The 19157-nt window shown below is 36.4% G+C and overlaps 1 protein-coding gene across 5 annotated transcripts in view; it reads left to right on the top strand.

Annotated features, from left to right (window-relative positions):
- The window catches only part of LRRC4C (leucine rich repeat containing 4C), a 784071-nt gene that overhangs the window by 636120 nt on the left and 128794 nt on the right, over nucleotides 1-19157 (top strand). For 2 of the 5 annotated variants that reach the window (XM_087921388.1, XM_087921386.1), the window contains exon 1: nucleotides 4368-4693. The exons of 1 other annotated variant lie outside the window; for it this stretch is intronic. The gene's annotated coding sequence lies outside the window, so the exon portion shown is untranslated. Of the gene's footprint in view, nucleotides 1-4367; nucleotides 4694-4930; nucleotides 6904-19157 lie in introns of those variants that run through there. 2 more of the 5 variants (XM_087921387.1, XM_026707313.2) reach the window with 1 other exon arrangement.

The raw sequence follows: 19157 nt of genomic DNA, 5'->3' as shown, positions 1-19157 counted from the left end.
CAAGGCCCGATATATTTCATTCTAGGGTATTAAAGGAACTTGATCATGATCTATCTTGAAAGTTTCTGGAGAATGAGTAAAATAACAAGTGCCTATCTTCAACACAAATGGAAAGAACCTGAGAATAGAGACTTAGCAGACAAACATCGATATATAGGAAGATTCTATAGTAAATCATAAAGCCACAAAGTAGTATTGTGGAAACATATTTTGATAACATGGATTTATCAAGAAAAGATTTTGCTATATCAACTTTATCTTCTAATTTTCTGTTAATAACCCCTATCCTATTGCATTGTGGTGACTGCAAAGAATAATATGTCTTGTCTATAGCAAAGGTTTACTAAAGAATCTTGGCATTCTGATTAGCAGTAGACAAGTGGAGATAATACATATTTAATACCATCACAGAATTGCTTGGTAACACTAGCATCTTAGGAGACAGAAAGAAAGGACAAAGCAGTCTTGGTACCCCCCCCACCCAAAAAAAAAAAAAAAAGGCTGAAAAACCCACACTACAATGTTCTTCATTCTATAACCTAAAAACAATAGGCACGGAACTGGGAAATTGGACATGACAATAATATTTGTGAAAAATTGGAACAGTACTTCACCAATGGAATATGATTTCATTAGTGTGAAGTGACTCCAAAAAAGGCAGATGCAATGTTAGAATGTGTCAAAGGAAGTATAGATTCAAAATGCTCACTTTATTCAATGCTGTGTCACAAGTATGTCATCTATTTCTGAACACTCTACTTTAGGAAGTATTCAGGCAAAGTTGAAAAGGTATGGAGAATGTCATCAAGACTAAGAAACCAAATAATATTAAGAAAAAAAAACTTGAAGGAAATGGGAATATTTATTCTGTAAAGATGGCCAGGAAAGGTGATAGCATTCTTCAAATACTAGAAGGGATGTGACATAAAAGAAAGTCAGTTCTGTTACTATAATATACAGATCATGAAATAATGTATTTAATTAAAGGTGGACTTTATGACTGAATATTATTATTTTTTTTCAACAGCAAGATCGGGTTGAGAATAGAACTGATCATCCAGAGAGATAGTGGTCTCCCCTTAACTAAAAGCATCAATAGAGATTGGATAGCCAATCACAGAACATAGCACAGGGCTGCTAGTGGACCCTTCCAACTCTGATGCTATGATGGTTGCAGTGTCCCAGGGTCATTTGACCATCTTTTGCGACCTTCTGACAAGCAAAGTCAATGGGGAAGCCAGATTCACTTAAAATCATGTTACTAATTTTTTTTTTTTTTTTTTTTTTTCATATAAATTTTATTGAATTTACAATTAAAAAAAATAACATAACAACATTACATAAGAAACAGAGAGAGAAAAAGAAAGAAAGAAAGAAGAGAAAGAGAGAGAAAAAAAAAAAACGCCGGTCTTGCTAACGAAAAGGAGAAGAAGAAGTATAAAATAGAGAAAAACAAAAAACAAAAAAAACAAAGAGACGGAAGAAAAAAGAAAATACGTTAAAACCAGACAAATATTCTTTTGACAGTCTACAAGATCCAATTCTCCTACCTTACTTTAAATATACACATCTTATCGCTATTTATGGATATTTATGCTTATTTATGCTCATTAAACAGTTTATCTCTGATATAACCAATTATACCATGCATTCCAATTATTATCAAATGCTGAAGACTCTTTATTTTTAAGAGCTATGGTTAAATTGTCCATTTCTGCGCAGTCACATATTTTCTGAATGACCAATTGATCTGTAGGTAAACGGGATGATTTCCAGCACTGGGCAAATGCTAATCTGGCCGCAGTTAGAATATGAATTATTATGTATTTCGTCTTTTAGGAAAATGTTTATCAGAGATCCCTAGTAGGAAGAACTCTGGTTTGTATTCAATTTGATCTTTGGTTATCTCCTCCAGCCATTTTCTAATTTTTGCCAGTATTTCTGGGCTTCTTTACAGGTCCACCACATATGAAAGTAGGTTCCCTCTATGTTTTACATTTCCAACATTTTGGACTAGAGTTTGGGTTCATTTTCGCTAACCTCGAAGGGGGTAAGTGCCATCTATATAACATTTTATACATATTTTCTTTGTACGCACATAGATTTCGTAATCTTAATGATTCTATTCCCAGATCTTTTCCCATTCTTTGTTAATGTAATGCTTCTTCCAATATTCCTACTCCACATTATCATGTTCCCTTTCACTATCTCTTGCTCTAATTCTACCTCCAATAAATATTTATAAAATTTAGAAATATTCTTTTTATTTGATCCTAATAAGATTTTATCTAAGTGTTGTAATTTGCTATAAATTCCAAACTCTTTGATATCTTGTTTGTATCTACTATGGATTTGTATATATAACCACTGATCAATTTTAAATCCCTGTTCCTGTAAGTCCTGTCGAGTTCTTAGTTTCCCTAAAGGATCTAATAAATCTTTATATTTAGTCATTTTTGTTATATCCAAATTGTTGGGATGAACCATTGCCTCCATTGTTGAAAGCCAAATCGGAATTTTTAAATAATGTTTTTACATATTTTTTTCCAATTAGTTAATAGTGAATCTCTAATAAGATGTCTATGAAAGTACGCCTGTTTAGTTTTCCCCACATCCCATAGAAATGCGTGCCATCCTCTCTGAAGATCGTGCCTTCCAAGGCTAGAGTTCTTTTATTCCGTAAATTGACCCAGTCTTTTAACCATAGTAAGTTGGCTGCCCAATAATATAATTCCCAGTTTGGAAGCGCTAGCCCACCTCTACTTTTTGCATCTTGTAAGGCCTTAATACTGATTCTAGCTTTTTCCCTTGCCAAATAAATTTAAGAGTTACCTTATTTATATCATCAAAAAAATTTTTGGTAATTTTATTGGGATTGTCTGGAATAAGTAAAGGAGTTTTGTAAAATGTTCATTTTGATTGTGGCAATCCTGCCCAGTAAAAGCTGCAACTTATTCCAGGATTCTAGATCTTTCTTAATTTGCTGTAACAGTTTATCATAATTATTCTCTTTGAGTGATTTACTATGTGGTGTTAACCATATGCCTAAATATTTGACCTTTTTTGTTACCTGTATCCCCATGGTTTTTTCTAATTCTTTCCTCTGGTTCTCTGTTAGATTTTTAGTCAGTAATTTCGTCTTATTTCTGTTGATCTTTAGTCCTGCTACTGAACCATATTGTTCTAGTTCTTTTATTAGATTATGTCCTTTCTCCATGGGATCCTCTAGGAAGAACATGTTACTAATTTAACAACTGCACTGATTCACTTAACAAATGTGTCAAGAAAAGTTATAAAATGGGACAAAGTTCACTTAACAAATTTCCCACATAGCAACATAAAACCTGGGCTCAATTGTGGTCTTAAGTCATATGTTAAAAAGTAAACTATATATTAAAAAATAGTATGATATTGATCACACTTTGGAAGTTTTAAGGGGCCATCAGAGCTTTGGATTGGGTCAAATGAAATAGGAGGGATGTCTAGCAAGGGGGAGATGAATTTTGAGTTTTTTTGACCAACCCCTATAGATGACCCCTCTCTGTTTTTTTGTTTTTTTTCAGATAAAGTTCCAAACAATTTAAGGAATGCATAATATTGCTACAGGAAGTAACTACAATAAATGAGACTACAATATCACAAATACTTGAGATTATATTAACTTTATTAAGATTTTATGTGAGAAGTATATTACAGAAGTACACTGTAAGATGCAAATCTGTGTATGCTCAGATAACAATAAAACTCACTGCATTCACTTTAGAGATATAACATGGAGCCCAAAGGCAAGTTCCTTGAGTTGCCCATCACCTCATAAGAGTACTCACACCTGTACTAGATGGGAGCTATGCATTAAAAGACACTTTCAGTGTCTGCAAGTTCATGCGACTTTGAGAGGCCAACCTGAAAAAAATTACTGATTTTAATTAATGTAGATAAGTAATTGCCTTGTGCAATTTACGTGTTTCAAAACATTCACAATCCTATTGCACTTTAAGTCACAAGTTCAGAAGTATATAGTTCTGAAACCTCCTGCCTTTGTAAACCTTGCACCAACTATATACCACGAGATCATTTCTTATCTTAAAAGCTTTCTCTTCTTTAAGCTTAATCTCACAGCAAATCTTCCCCTTCCGTGGGATTTAACTACGCAGACTTAATCAGCGCTATAAACTGCATGCATGGCCTTTCACATTTATAGACTGTGCTGAGGCTCTTAAGGAGAGACTGACCTGCCCTCTTCACTTTGCGAGATTCCGGCTCCAGCGATAGGAATGAAATCCCAGATATTGCTACGCGCTTGCTTTACAACAAATTGCCACGAAAGAAAAGAAGCACGTTTCAAGGAAGGCTGTGAACATGGGGAGAAATGTACGGGAAGACCAGCGGACATTCCTTGCGTAGCTTTCTTTTGCCCGCATTGATTTTCCTTTGCAAAGCATGAACCAGTGGGCGCTGCGAGGTTTGTTTTTTTTTTTTTTTAAAGAAAATGACTTTTGACATTCCTTTTCCTCAAGATGAGCCCTTCAATTCCGATTACGCCGCCGTTGTTGGGATGTTTCCTTGAAGTTCACCTGGCCATCGCGTTTCCTAACTGTCCGCTGGGTGGCAGCAGAGTCCCACCGCAGAAGTTCCTTTCTCTTAACAGCAAGTGTTAATGCAAATTGACCAATCAGTGCTAAGATGATGGGAGGTAATTGGGTAATTGTATTTTACTGATCACAAGCGTGGGGGGGAGAGAAGTGTGTGTGTGGGTGGGGGGGGGGAACACGGTTTGAGAAAGACTCGTCGTATGAATGTGTGAACCTGGCGGGGAAAGGGAAAGACCACTGGAAAGTGTGTTGTATAGGTAAAAAGATCAGCCCGGGGCAGCTGGTGTATCTCGTGCGACTGCAGAAGGAAAGGCGCGAAGAAAGCCAGCATTGCCCTCCGCGGCAGCTGCTGGGTGGGAAGCGGATTCTTTATTTACTTGTCCCCTCTCCTCACCCCAGCGGGCGGAGGAGTTCAAACCGGAGCTGACGGCCGCGAAGAAAAGCGGTTGCAGCTGCGCGGAGGGCTGAGCGTTTCTGGAGAGCGAAAGCTTGGCGGTGTCAAAGAAGCCCCGCGGCGGCCGACTTGCCTCGGAATGATCCCTTGAGGAGGGAAAGGGACTGACCTGGGGAGGAGGAGGAAGAGGGGAGCCGGAGGGGGACGGTGCCTTAACTTGTAGGACGGAAGGGTCGCCAAGCGGATTTGGAGCTGCTGGGGGAAAAAAAAGCAGTTGGAGAGAAATACAGTGCCTGCCCCTCACCGGCTGTCTCGCCACCTCCCACTTTAGCTTCTTCTGAGTATTTCAAATAACACATTTTCTTCTCCGGCTCCCCACCACCCCTTTTTTTCCCCCTCCTCGCGGCCCTCCAGCAAGCTGGCAAGCAAAAATGGAGAGGAAGACGAAATGAAGAGGAGGGGAAATCCCCGGCTGGCAAAATTCACGGCGAGCCGGACGAATCGCGCCTCCCCAGGGAGATCGGCGGGTTCCGACAGGGGAGTTTTGAATGCCGGGGGTGATCTGGATGAGGAAGAAAGGAGGAAAATGCCGCGAGGGGAGCGCGGGAAGAGGTGGGTGAAAGCCGCCCACTTCAGGTGGTTCGAAAAATGACGGATTGGTTTTTGACAGCTGGTGGGAACCTTGTTTGCTCGCTCGCTCCCTGGATCTCCTCCTCTCCCTCTCCCCGCGCTCGCTCTCTCCCCCCCCTTGCCAAGCTCTCGACTGCCGCCGCCACTGTTCGCCTCAGCGTCCCCTTCCCATTTGATGTGAGACTCTGAAAAACGCAGAGGAGTTGGAAAGCGAAGGGATATAGTAACGTGGAGAGTTGGGCTTGCTGGCTTCCTGGCTGAAATAAAAAATCCGATTGCGCACTGGGTTGTGATTGGAAATCTAATCAGATCCTTGAATCGGCGGATAGGAAGGAGGGGGTGGTGGTGGCGGCGAGGGTGACAAGAGAAACCCTAAAGTTGGTTGGGGAGAAATAATGTAAAGAGGCTGCGCGCCCGGCTGGTGAGAAGAGGGAATCTGAGTGCCGAGATCATGGGAACCCCCGATCTGTGGTGGAAGCACATGGATCGGAGAATCGAGCGGGCGGCAAAGAAAAAAGGACGCGAAGGATTCTCCTTGGCTCCCGCTGGATCTTAGCAGACCGACCCAAAAGAAGAGCAATCGCCTTCAACGGACGGGCCGTGGAGTCGTTGCGGAGGCTGAGGCGACAGAGAGGCGGGGGCGGAGGGGGAAACCAAATCGGCAAAATCTTTCCTTCGGGGATTCAAAGGAGTGTAAGTATTGGAGAGAGGAGAGGCAAAGGATGCAACACCTCACCAGAAGATCCGGGCAGGAATGAAAAGTTTCTCAACGAAGAAAGACTCTTTTCGTCGAACTGATTGTTTTCGGTTTGGGTTTTCCCTTCCTCGTTTTTTTTTTTTTTTTTTTTTGCCCCCCTGGAGCCTGTCCTGCCCGTTTGTGCCCTGATGAAGAAAGAAGTTGATACATGCAGGGACATTTGAAAACAGCCACGTCCTAAGAGCGACGGCCGGGGTGGGGGAGCGAAGAAGCCAGGAAAGAGAAGTATCATGTAAAGGAAGCTGGAAAGGAGGGGAAAAAAAAAACAAACCCAACAACCAGCAGGCTTGGAGCTCTTTTGAACCGAACTAGATGGAAAATTGCAGATGGATATTTAATTTTCTACCCTTTTTTCCTCCCATCAAATTGGATCTGTTGCCGAGATGATGTAGTTTTGCCCTTGATGGTGGTGGTGCCTGGTTTTTTTTTTTTATTTTTTATTTCCAAACAACCCCCCTCCCATCTTTTCTTCTTCTTCGGAATTTCATTCTGGATATCCTTCTTTTGCTCCTGGGTGATTTTCAAATACAGTGAGTGTCACATTATTGTTATGTTTTCCTTGGTCGTTATGCCTGGCCTTATTTTTTTTAAGAAAGGTTATGGAGCTTAGGAGTGATTTATGTATTTGAAGGCTAAGAGAGACCAAAGGGGAACCAAAAATGGTACCTAACAGGGACTGTGGGGAGGGAGGTACTTGGATGAGAGTAAGGTGAGGAAGGGAATCAACCTTTGGGTAACCCTTGCAGATACCTTGGTTCTCTAGCCATCCTTTCTATTCATTCTTTAGTAAAGAAAAGCAATGCCTGTCGTGCTTCTGCAGTATCTGGCAATGTAATGCTTGAGTTACCAACTGGCCCAAGGCTGCCAAATTCATCACCATTGCATAACAGTCTTCTTCAACCCCAAAGTAAGGTGGATGACAGTTCCCATCATCTATGACAGTTCCCATCATCTATAGGATACATGGCCATTTCTGTTGTCTCAGATTAGGAAGTAATAGGAGTTGAAGTCTGGTATATCTGGAAGGCACTAGGTCTGGATCAGAAGGTCAGCTAAAAAAAATTGGTATGAGGAGAGTCAAATAGGGAAGAAATGGAGATGATGGCATTTTCACCATCTGAAGAAGTCTTTGTAAGAGAAGGTGCAGTAATAAAGCATAATTATCAGGCAAACTGGGGAAAGATGATTTTGAGATGGTGGCACAAGTGATGCGCTTGGCAATCTGCATCCAAAGAAAAGTGAGGGAGACTTTCCTCAAATGTCTCCTAGAGTATTCATTCTACTATGATTTGATGGTAAATCCTCTCCAGAAGCATGTCTGCGGCCGCGTGGGTCCTCATAAATGACACTCAGTTGAATTTTGTGGGTATATCTTATTGTTTTGATATTTATCTTTCTATGTTGCACTGGATGCAGTGGTCTTAATGCTTGGGTTTACTCTAACATTGATCCTATGCATGTTCACTAAGGAAATAGGATTGCACATTATGTTCTGTACTCTTGTATACCTGGGAGGGACTCTGGATCTCTTTGTACAACCTATTTATCCAGGTTGGCTTGGAGCATCATATATCCAATTAATCCAATTTTCTGGATCCATGCAACACAGCCATCCACTAACAAGAGAGGTTGAGTTATCACAGAAGACTAGATTCAAATAATGCAGTGGTTGGACAAAACTAGCCTTTAATTGAAGCCATTCATAAGTTGGAAAAATGAATCTGAAAAGTTTTTACTTTCCATTAAGAAAGTTGATTGTTGGTCATTTTGTTTTATTAATTACTCTTTTCCAAAAGGAGAGCACTTCATAGTTGTAAAAAAATGTATAGACACAGAAGAGGACAAGATATTTTAAAGGGTATTGCAGTAACTAATCAGTTTCCATTAGATTGTCTTCTTCTGAACAATGCTGTACCATTTAAATGTATGTTTCCTTCTCACATGTGGCTCTTCTCATCTTGCATCCAGGGGCTGATAATCAAAATGTCTACACACATACTAATGTACTTAATCAAATTGGGAAGATCTGCTTTTTCTGAAAAAGTAATATATTCACAGGTAACAACTGGAAATGTCTTTCTAACTATTCTCTCTCCAAGATTTTTCCACTTGTAATCTTATAAGAGTTTGAGCACTTTATCAGTGTTTCCCCATTATGTTATTTAGACAAGACTTATGAACGTATTTGATAACCTGTCAATCCCACAACATCAATATTTTTGAATGTTAGTTTCATTAAGCTATGAAGGAAAAATTAAACCATCTGTTTACTAAAGTTATGCTATATGAGGTTGTGTCATGCCTTCTAAGTATTAGATACATAAAATATAGTGAACTTTGAGCCATCTTCTCAGAGATACACATGCAGGGATTCCTAATCCTGCAAAGCTTTCATAGCGTATCTAGTTTTTAAAAATCCCTTTATTTCATAACTCTTAAATAAATCAGTGAAAATAAATGGATGATTACAGTTTCTTTTCTGAACACATGCCATTATTTGGGGGATCTGTTAAAATAAATCTTGCTTGTCCCCCACTGACTCCAATGGTTCTCTGCATAAATTTTGTCCAAGTTAGGGACAATCCTTGCATCAACAGCAATAGAACATGGATATTGTGCTTGTGTTGGGAAAGTCCTGAAAATAAGATGGAGAAGGAAAAAGCATGTTTTTAAAGGGGAAAAAATAATAAAGCAATCCTCTTGCCACTGAATTACTCTACTATGATTTGATAAATCAGAATTCATTGGCAAAGCCATCTTGCTATTTGACAGGAAAATAGTGCCACCATTGTTTGATCCTGGGCCAGTTCTATTGCAAAGCTACATGTCCATTGAATGGGGAGGGGGGGAGGGTTGGTGGGGGAGGGAGGAAATCTTGATGAAATAAGAGTCAATCTCACTGTTGTGTGGAGTGGTGATAGTAGATGTGGACTTTCAGAGATGCTAAACTTGCTTGGGATGAGAGCTATAAAAAACAACAACCATGTGGACATGGTTCAGATTGGAATTCAACATTTTCTTGTTGTAATAGGAGAGATTTTGTCATTCAGACGTGCACACCGGTGCTGTTTATAGGTAATACCAGTAGCATTGAAAATATCCTCAAGAATCTTTGGGGTTTTGAATGTGTGGTGTTGTTTCCATTGTGGTGGGGAAAGGCATTTCATCTGGTTAACTGTTTTCATCGCTTGTGTCAGAATATAAGTGCAACATTCATCAGCATCTCATAATTAGCCAAGATGCCTTCCATTTTTTTTTTCAGGATAAAAGGGTAAGCAATTCTGCAATTACTATCAGACAGCTAGGAAGTGACAGCCAGGAGTTTCAGAATAGAGAACAATTTTGGGTATAAAATGCATGAATTGCTAGTGAAAGGAAAGAAGCATGGGGCTGTTGAAGGTTTGTTTCATTTAGCATGTTTGGCTTTAAAAGGACTGCAAATTAGCTAATTGAAAAAAATATTTTCAATAGTCAGGAAGGTTCATAATTCAAAATATTTCTTGAGGAGAAAACAGTTTCACAATGTTAAGATATACGAATCCCTACAGAGTCAAATGCAGCCTTTAAAAGAATTGTGTTAGAACAGCAGAGACTATGCCTTGCAAAGTTTCTATTCCTCTCCTTTTCTTTCTCCCACCCCATCTCTCTTTTCTATGTTGTTAGCTAATATTTAAATATCTATGTTTTGATACCTTATGGTATTGGAAGAAATTGTGATTACATTGATAAGTTCTGATGAAGCAAAGGCTGGCCTCCTAGTTTAATGCTGTAAGAAATGACAGTAGTAATAGAATATGTACATAAATGCTGCTATGAATGTAGATTATTAGGCTGTGGTTATCATTAGGATGTCAAGCAAAATGATTTTCATCAGATCATCCTTTCTTCCTATTTCAAATATGAAGTGAGTTACAGAAAGTTATGAAAAAGTTCTCAATAACCTCTCTCTTAACCAAATATGGCTAGGAAGGATTAATGTGTCTATAATGTTCTCTTAGTTATTGAAAGTTTTGTACAATTAGTAAAGCTATTAAACAGTAGAAAATTTTTGTATGATAATTTTAAGATAATACTTTTTGTCACAAGAGATATTGAGTATCTTATTCCATAAAATACCTGATTTACTTATTTACCTTATTTCTGTCACTGCCCAACTCACAAAGAAGTGACTCAGGATAGTGTTCAACAAGACTAAAATAATAAATCTAAAATTATTATCATTAAATTATTTTAAATCATTAAAAAAACTATAAAACAGCTAAAACAAAGAATAATAAAGGGATTATAATAATAATGGAGCCATTAATTGATAGTGTTGCTTATTTTCTAGCCATAGGAATCCTTATACTGCAAAGTTTGTACAAACCATGATTTATAGCAATAGATGCTTTCATGTGGACAGCTTCTGTTTAATCAGGATTTATTTCATTTGGCAAGAGACTGAGGGAAGTCATGCTAAACTATGATATAAACAGTATTCCCAAAGAAATGCAAGCATATCTAACTATTGACTTTTCTTGATGAGTCAAAGATTTGCAAGACAGTCTTTAAAATAAATTAACTACAAGAGCTTCATGTTTGGGATTTCATAAGAATTGTAATTCTTCATTAGAACAGAAAGATTTGGCTTCTTATTGGAACATTTCTAAGCTGTTTGTTCAACTCTTTAGCAATGATGTCCGTGTGTTGGCTTTAACTATTTTTTGGATGACTATGAAGTGGCAAATAGAGTATGTAAGACACTACTTATATTGATTAAATCAGAGAGGAAGAATATTATTATAGGTAAAGAAAATAACATATAAGTACATGTATGAACACCACAAACTAAGCCAGATAGAGGTCATTTATATCTGGTATCCAAGGAAGCAATTATAGAAATGTGCATCATTTTCTATGCATGGTTTAAATGTTGCTATAGTGATATTTCAGAATGCAAGTTGTATGATTCTTCCTACCCTTGATCTAGATAGCCTTATACTACTTCTCCTTGTTCTTTTTTTAATATGGTTCACAACAATAGCAATGTCTATATAATTTGATTACAAGAGATGCAAGAGACAGCAAAACATTTCTTGTTTATTTCATATATAGACCTAAGTCTCCAATATCCTGCAAACTTAAATGAGGGAAATTATATTTCTGAGGCAAGTGGGGCAGATGACATTTCTTCAGGTTAAAAAAATTAAATATATTACAATATTTAGAATAGTGGGATATGAATATTTCCAAGCAGATCAAATACATATAGCATATCTATATGTGTATTGTGTATGTATACACTTTTGAGAGCAAGCAACAGAATGTCATTTTTAATGTGTGCCACAGTGCCCACAGTAAAAAAAAAATGACAATAAAGATTATTTATACAATTGTAGCTAAACAATCAGAAATAACATTAAGTCTACTTGACTAAACTTCATCTCCGATACCTCTTTGGAATAATGGTTTCCATTATGGTTAAACTAAAATGCCACTCAGAATCATAAACAGATTCCTGATAATTAATAATTGCTTAAAAGTTCCTTAATCTGTGATTCTGCAAGCCAAGGGAACTCTCTGTCATATGGGAAAGTTATTGATATTTTAAAATTAAGTACAAGAAGCAGTAAATGACTGCGGATTTTATAAAACATACCTAGTTTTTTAAGGGTCTGTTATCTAGCTTCAATCTGTAATATATAATTATAGTTTTTTAAAAAAAATATGGAGATCTAGAGCCATGGTCATAAATATTGAAATAATAAATCCTTCAATATTTTTTCCTAGAATAGCAGGATTTATGCACTTTTAGGAAATGGGAAATTTTACTTTCCAAATCTTAAGCAAGATATGTAAGGTTCAGGGGTGTCAAACTTGCATCATCACGGCGGCATCATGTGATGTATCAGGACTTTCCCCCCTTTTGCTAAACTGGGCATGGGCGTGGCCAGAGTGTCACTAATTTGATAGCCCTGTTCTAGTTAGTATTACACATAAAGATAGTTCTGGATTATCTCATGGATCATTATCTCTGCTTTCCAGAAAAGTGAATCAGAAATGTTCATTTTAAACAATTCATTAGAAATAGGAGCAACCTCTCTGATAGGAACTTCTCATCTGGGCAAAATAGCTTGCCTGCATTCAACCATATTGAGCCTTGGAGCTGCTTCACTTATTATGCAGTCAGTAGGGTTTTCACTTTAGATGAGATGCAATGACTCATAAATTCCCTTGTCATGTCAATAAGTGACTCTTGAGCAAAGTGACATCAGGTGGTCTATGAAAGTCAGTTTGCCTCTTGCATGCTAGATTGGAAACATTAACATACCATTGACCTGGATGCAATCTGCTACAGTGATAATCTTAGCAAAGAGGCTGCCAAATCATACAAAAACATAATTAAAAGAATTCTCTTGATACTTATTTATTTAGATCTCAGTCTTTGTAATGAGGCATGACTTTTTAATAGAAGTTCAAAATTTGCCTGTTTCACTGAGGTACTTCAGTAGTGTACACATATAATTTCAGCTAATTCATGGTTTGTTCCTTTATTTTTGATTGCAGCTTGACTATCTTTTTCTAGATGTGATGGGGAAATAAGCCTCCTACTAGGCTTTTGTGTGTATATATTTATGTGCAGTATGCATGTATATACAGGTACACAATAAGAATTAGACATCATATGTTCATAAAAGATTTTGAAATGGGCTGTGTAATACAAAGCTTGTGTTGTATATACATAGATATTCTAAACATCATCTGGAATCAATGACATGCTATGGAAACCCAATGGTTAGTAATCAGAGTGATTGCTATGAAATTTGTAACTATAAAAATCATTTAATTGTTTAAATAAATTGCGGTGATGGATTGATCATACTTTCAGCACTTGTGATAAATGTGGTCTGGACTGTTAGTAAGAAAATACAGCTGAAATTAACAAGATGATTTTTTATAGATAGCTGCTATCTATAAAAGATGCTATTTTGTAGATAGTTGTGACCATAGAAGATCAATGGTCTGTCTTACCCAGATTCTTATTGAATGTGGTCTGAATAGATTTAGAGTAAAGAATTAAAAACTAAATACAAATATTCTCATACTGTATACTGTTTTGGTTTTTGCACTGCTTATGAGACAATGTCCATTTGACAATGTGACATCTTTTCAAAAATATCTGGCTTTTGTATTTTTTTTTTTCAGCTTGGTATTAACTAAAGAAGCACTAGGCTACAACTTGGTTTGTTAGTAGAAAAACTAAAAATAAATAAAGATTGCCTTGCCTAATGCTGCAGATTCAGTTCAATGCATATTGCATCTGCTGCAGTGTTTTAAAGCATCCAGAGCTTTTCTTAGGATCCCAAAACTTTATTAAAGTTCTGCAAATTGAATGTGGGTCTGGAAGTTCCTTTTTGTCAGTCAAATCTGTGGTGCTTTAATGCTTAATCCAAGTTGCTTTGGGAGGCAGAGGGACGATTGTACATGGAGCTATATTTTCAACTTGTGTTCCTTTTTTAAGTTATCAAGAGATTCAAGTGTGTGGAAGTCAAATAGCCAATTTCCCTTCTGTTCTTTTGAGCATCCCAGATGAAACAAAATGTACATCCTGTGCAGAGGGAATCGTTTAATTATCTGTGCAATCAAGATTTTTTTTTAATGAATTGCAAAGAACAGTAGAAATAAAATGGCCGGGCATGCAAAACAAACAAAGATTTCATTCCATGAAATTGTCTCAAATGTTGAAGAAATATATTGAATTCAATGTCATGTTGTCATAGGCCTCTTCCTCAAGAATTTTGCAAAGAATTGTATGCTTGATCTGACACTATCCTGTGAGTTGGATTTTCTCCAACAAGTTAGTCTTAGATTACAGTTTAGGGTTCCACTGTTGCTATTGATCAAACGACTACTGGATAAAGCTGTGTGAGACAACAAATACATATTGATGTTTTATTAGTCATTCCAGTAACTTAAGAATAGTAGACCTGTATCTGAATTTAGCAAGAAATGTTGTATCCTTGTATATTGCCTACGTCCAATAGAGCAGGATACCCATAACAACATTTTTAATTGTCATGTAGGTAACTATTAATAACATTTCTCTTGATTTAAACTATTTACATACTTAGAATAGAATAGCTTGACTCCCTCTTCTTTGTGGCAACCCTGAGATATTGGAATACTGCTATCATGTCACCCCAGTCCTTCTTTTCATCAAACTAGACATACTCAGTTCCAGCAGCCATTTTTATATAAACCTAACTCTAACCCTAACGCTGGTCCTTCTCTTCACCAGACTAGCCATGCTTAGTTCCTGTAACCATTATTCATATATTTTAGTCTCTAGCCCCCTAATCATCTTAGTTGCTCTTCTCTTCACTCTTTCTAAAGTCTCAACATCTTTTTACATTGTGGGGACCAAACTTGATGCAGTATTACAAGTGTGGCATTCCCAAGGCATTATAAAGTGGTATTAATACTTCACGTGATCTTGATTCTAGTCCTCTCTTTATCTAGCCTATAACTATGTTGGCTTTTGTGGCAGCTAAACACACTGCTGGCTCATGTTTAAATGATTGTTCACTAGAAGTCCAAGATCACTCTCACATTACTACTGTTGAGCAAGGTACCTATGCATTTTTTCCTAAGGTAAATATAAAACCTTACTTTTTTCACTATTGAATTTCATTTTGTTAGATAGCGCCCAATGTTCAAGTCTGTCAAGATCCTTTTGTATCTTAAGCCTATCTTCTGGAGCGTTTGTATTCCTGCTAGCTTTGTGTTGTATATACATTTTGATTCCTTCTCTTGTAATTCTGAGGAATTACCTTTAACAGTTTCCAAAATTGTGGATGTTCCTCATGTCTGTTTTGTTATTTAACCTTTGTGACTGATATTAAGTCAGTACTGACTGTCCTCTTTTTAAGCTGAAGGTTCCTTCCATGTTCTGCATTCTGCTGAATGTCCAGTTTTCTATTGTAATTATTTCACACAAATTTACAAATGGAAGAAATGAATGTAAAATAAAATTACCAGGGATAATTGTATGTGCTGTCTAATGCAAAAGTAAAAGTATCCAATAATCAGAAGCTTACATATGTATGTATGCATATATATATGTATATGTATATATATGCATATGTTTGAGGCACTCAGGAGGGAGGCCTCAATATGATTAAATCTTTACATCTGCAGACCTAGGAAGACACAATTGTGCAGCATTTACTTATTTTAGTGGGTTCCCTTTAAATATTTATTATTTTACTGGTTTACCTTGGGGAAGTCTGTTTCTCAGTTGAATGTATTTCATAGAGTTTTTGAGAAGATAAAAAGAGGTGACTTGTTCTTTTGGGTAGGGACAGAATAAAATTATATGCAATAAATAGGCTGAAATCTGATATAGTTTTAAGTAAAGCACAAGGAAATAATGGTTTATAAAATTCACTTTTAGGATCTTAAAATAAGCATTTTAGAGTGTGCACAAATATATGTTCCCTTAGGTAATTACATTTCCAGATATAAACTGTATGCAGAAAGAATAGAGTAATTAGTATAACAACTTCATAAACCTGCAGTTGTTTCTACTTTTTAGCACAATGGGTGACATTTCCAAGCTTCTGGCTTTAGAAACTTAAGTCTATTGTTAACCTGTAACATATATTTTATATATGCAAAATTTTCTAAGATACTTACATCTATAATAACAGGATGGTTAGCACCTACAGCCACACATTTTATTTATTTGTATTTCGTATTTCTAAACCACCCTTCTCCCTCAGATAAATTTAACATGTACGTTAATAATTATATATTTTGCTAATTGCCACCATGTGTTTGTTAAACTATTCTTTCTAAAACATGTACACCCAAGTAGGTTCTTAAAATACTTCTGAAGAATACAATGGAAAAAATAAATGTTCATAGATATTACTTTGCTTATACTTTTCTATACATAAGGGATATGTTTTAGAACTTATGTGTGCATTGTTCTCTGTGGTTAATTGGAATATACGTTATAACATAATGTAATGTAACATAACAACATAACATAACATAACATAACATAACATAACATAACATAACATAACATAACATAACATAACATAACATAACATAACATAACATAACAATATATAGTCCCTAACTAGGTCTTTTAGATCCTCCAATAATACTCATCACCACTGTAACTGACTTCACCCATCTTACTCCACTTTGTCTTCTTCTCATTCCTTTCATTATTCCCAGAATTAGAACCTTCTTTAGAGAGCTAGGTCTTTGCATAAGGTATCCAAAGTAAAAGAATTTGAGCCTGATCATTTGTCCACAGTATCCACAGAAGCTGTCAACCCTTGAAATGACTTTGGCCATACTTACTTTCATTTTGTTTCTCAGTTGCCACTCTTGGGAGGACGGGGGGAAGTCAGAAGGTTTTGGAATGTACCTTAACCTGCTAGACCAAACATTGATCAGACTCAGCACGAGAGCTAAGGTCATGGCAACGAACATCTTCTGAGTCTGAGGGGAAAGCAGCTACTGGACTGATTGATTAACATGACCTAAGACACCTGAAGGGGTGGGAAATTTCTATTCTTTTAACTACCCTAAAGCACAGGAATTACTTAGAGCTAACTTCACCTTTCTACATGTCGATGTGATGTACTCAATAAAAGGTCTTTTGAGCCTGACTGAAGCTTCAGAATCCTGATTTGATTGGGTTCATTACTCAGAACTATGACAGAAGGCTTGTCTAATATTAGCATTCAAGAGGACAGTATTCTTCCCATCTTGCTTCCCATCTTCAAAACCCAACTTTTGCTTTCATACAATGCATAGGGAATACTTTGCACAATTCTAATCTTTGTAGGTGTAGACCTATCACAGAATTTGAGTGGCTTTTCCAAGACTTTCAAGGTTATTTTACCAGATGCTAGTCAGGGGCATATTTTTTTTAATGCTTGTTCCTTTATTGTTGATGGTTGTTGATGATGATCCTGTTGACAATGCTAAAAGGCAGAATCTAGACAACTCTTTGATATCTTCTCTCTCAATTTTAAGGGTGGTGGTTCTACTTGTTGTAGAACTGTTAATGAGTTTGGTCTTCTTTGTGTTTACTCCCATTTCACTGTGCTCCTTGACTTTTATTACTGCTGTCTGCAAATTTTTGCATTTTCATGATACGAAGACCATGACATATTTTGCTTTTGCTTTGGGCTCACCTCAATCTTTCTTGTGGTTGGAAAATCTCAGTTATTAACATTATTAACATTACGTTATTAACATAATGTTATTAACATTAACAGGGAAAGACAAAACTACAAAATATTCTTCAAGGTTCTTTTTTTTTTCTATATAGCAGTTTGTCTAAAGAGTGTATACACTACCAGTTCCCTGGGATTGAGAATATTCAATTGTAGTAAGTGAAAATAAAAATATAGAGACAATATACCATGCCTTGCTTTTTTTCTCACTCCACAACTATTAGTGATTTTTATGAAGACAGCTGTAGTTTCCAAACAGGAATCTTTCAACAAGAATATCCATCATTAAAAGGGAATCTGAAATCACACCCAGTACCTGCTGTATTTTATTGTTTATTTTCTTTAAAGCAGTAAATTGTTATTGCTTATTTTTATTGTTACACAATGTCCTCCACTCCAGTCCAGTCTTTGGAAGATTGGGTCAAATTATTTCACTTTCAAAAACCTGAAAAATGGTGTTATGTTTATCATAATTTTTTTGATATGTTGGAATGCATATAATGGTGTGAGTGTCCTTGTTGAAGCTAAGCAAATTTAGTTCAGTCTTGTGCCTGTTATGAGCAATCTCATGAGCTCACCAGTAAAAGGGGAGATTTAATGCAATAATATTTTAACAGCTGGACTTTAGGCTACCATTTCCAAAGCCACAAATGCAGTTAGAAAATGTAGCTAACTGTGTATGAACATGTAGCCATGATCTTTGGAAAAAAAACTCAATCCCTTTATAGCTGTTATTTTCCTAAGGAACAGAACTGCTTATTTTTAATTTTACATGTAGAAAAGGTATTCACATTCAGCATTTCATCTAATTTATTTCTTAATCTTGAAAGTATATGTGACATTAAAAATATCACCAGAGGAAATGAGTTGATATTTGAGAACATGAAAAAAAAATGAGTTTTACCAATATCACTGCAAGGGAATTATTACCTAGCAAGCGGTTGTTCTTAGAAGTAAGGAAGATGCTAAATGAGTAATTAAAGCAAAACCACAGTTCATTTTGTCAGATCTCCTTAGTCACCTATGGACAAAACCCATCACTTATTTATGAACAACTATCAACACTATCAAATAAGAGCTGACAACTCCCAATTTGTTCACTTAAGAGAAGCAGAAAAAAAAAGGCAATAAATGTATCTGGCTCAGAGAAAGAATTCTATAGTGTTGAGCTTATCTGAAGACTTTATTTTGTTTTCAGTAAAATCATATGCAAAAGGAAAGATCATGCCTGATTTGTGATTTATAGTTTAAGTAAAGAACCCCTGAAATATAATATGAATTTAGTGTACACAATAAACATTATGTAAACTTTACAATTCTTTGTACTTGACTACTTCTGCTTTTTTGAAGTCTTAACTAATGCTTCATAATTTATTTGTAAATTGTATTTAGCTTTCATGAAAATATGAACTCTTAACATTCCCTTTTTACCTTAATTTTTCAACTTTGTTTTTTCCCCCAGATTCTAATAAGAGTCAAACACATTTCTAAAATAGTCCTGGTGATTAATCTTTGTTCAACATTTCATACTCATGATTCTTGTG

Source organism: Pseudonaja textilis, chromosome 1 (genome assembly GCF_049901715.1).
Source record: "Pseudonaja textilis isolate UNSWEBS1 chromosome 1, rPseTex1.2, whole genome shotgun sequence".
In the NCBI taxonomy this organism is placed as follows: domain Eukaryota; kingdom Metazoa; phylum Chordata; class Lepidosauria; order Squamata; family Elapidae; genus Pseudonaja; species Pseudonaja textilis.
The sequence above is the reverse complement of the archived record's forward strand: the minus strand, read 5'-3'. Positions and strand labels throughout refer to the sequence as shown.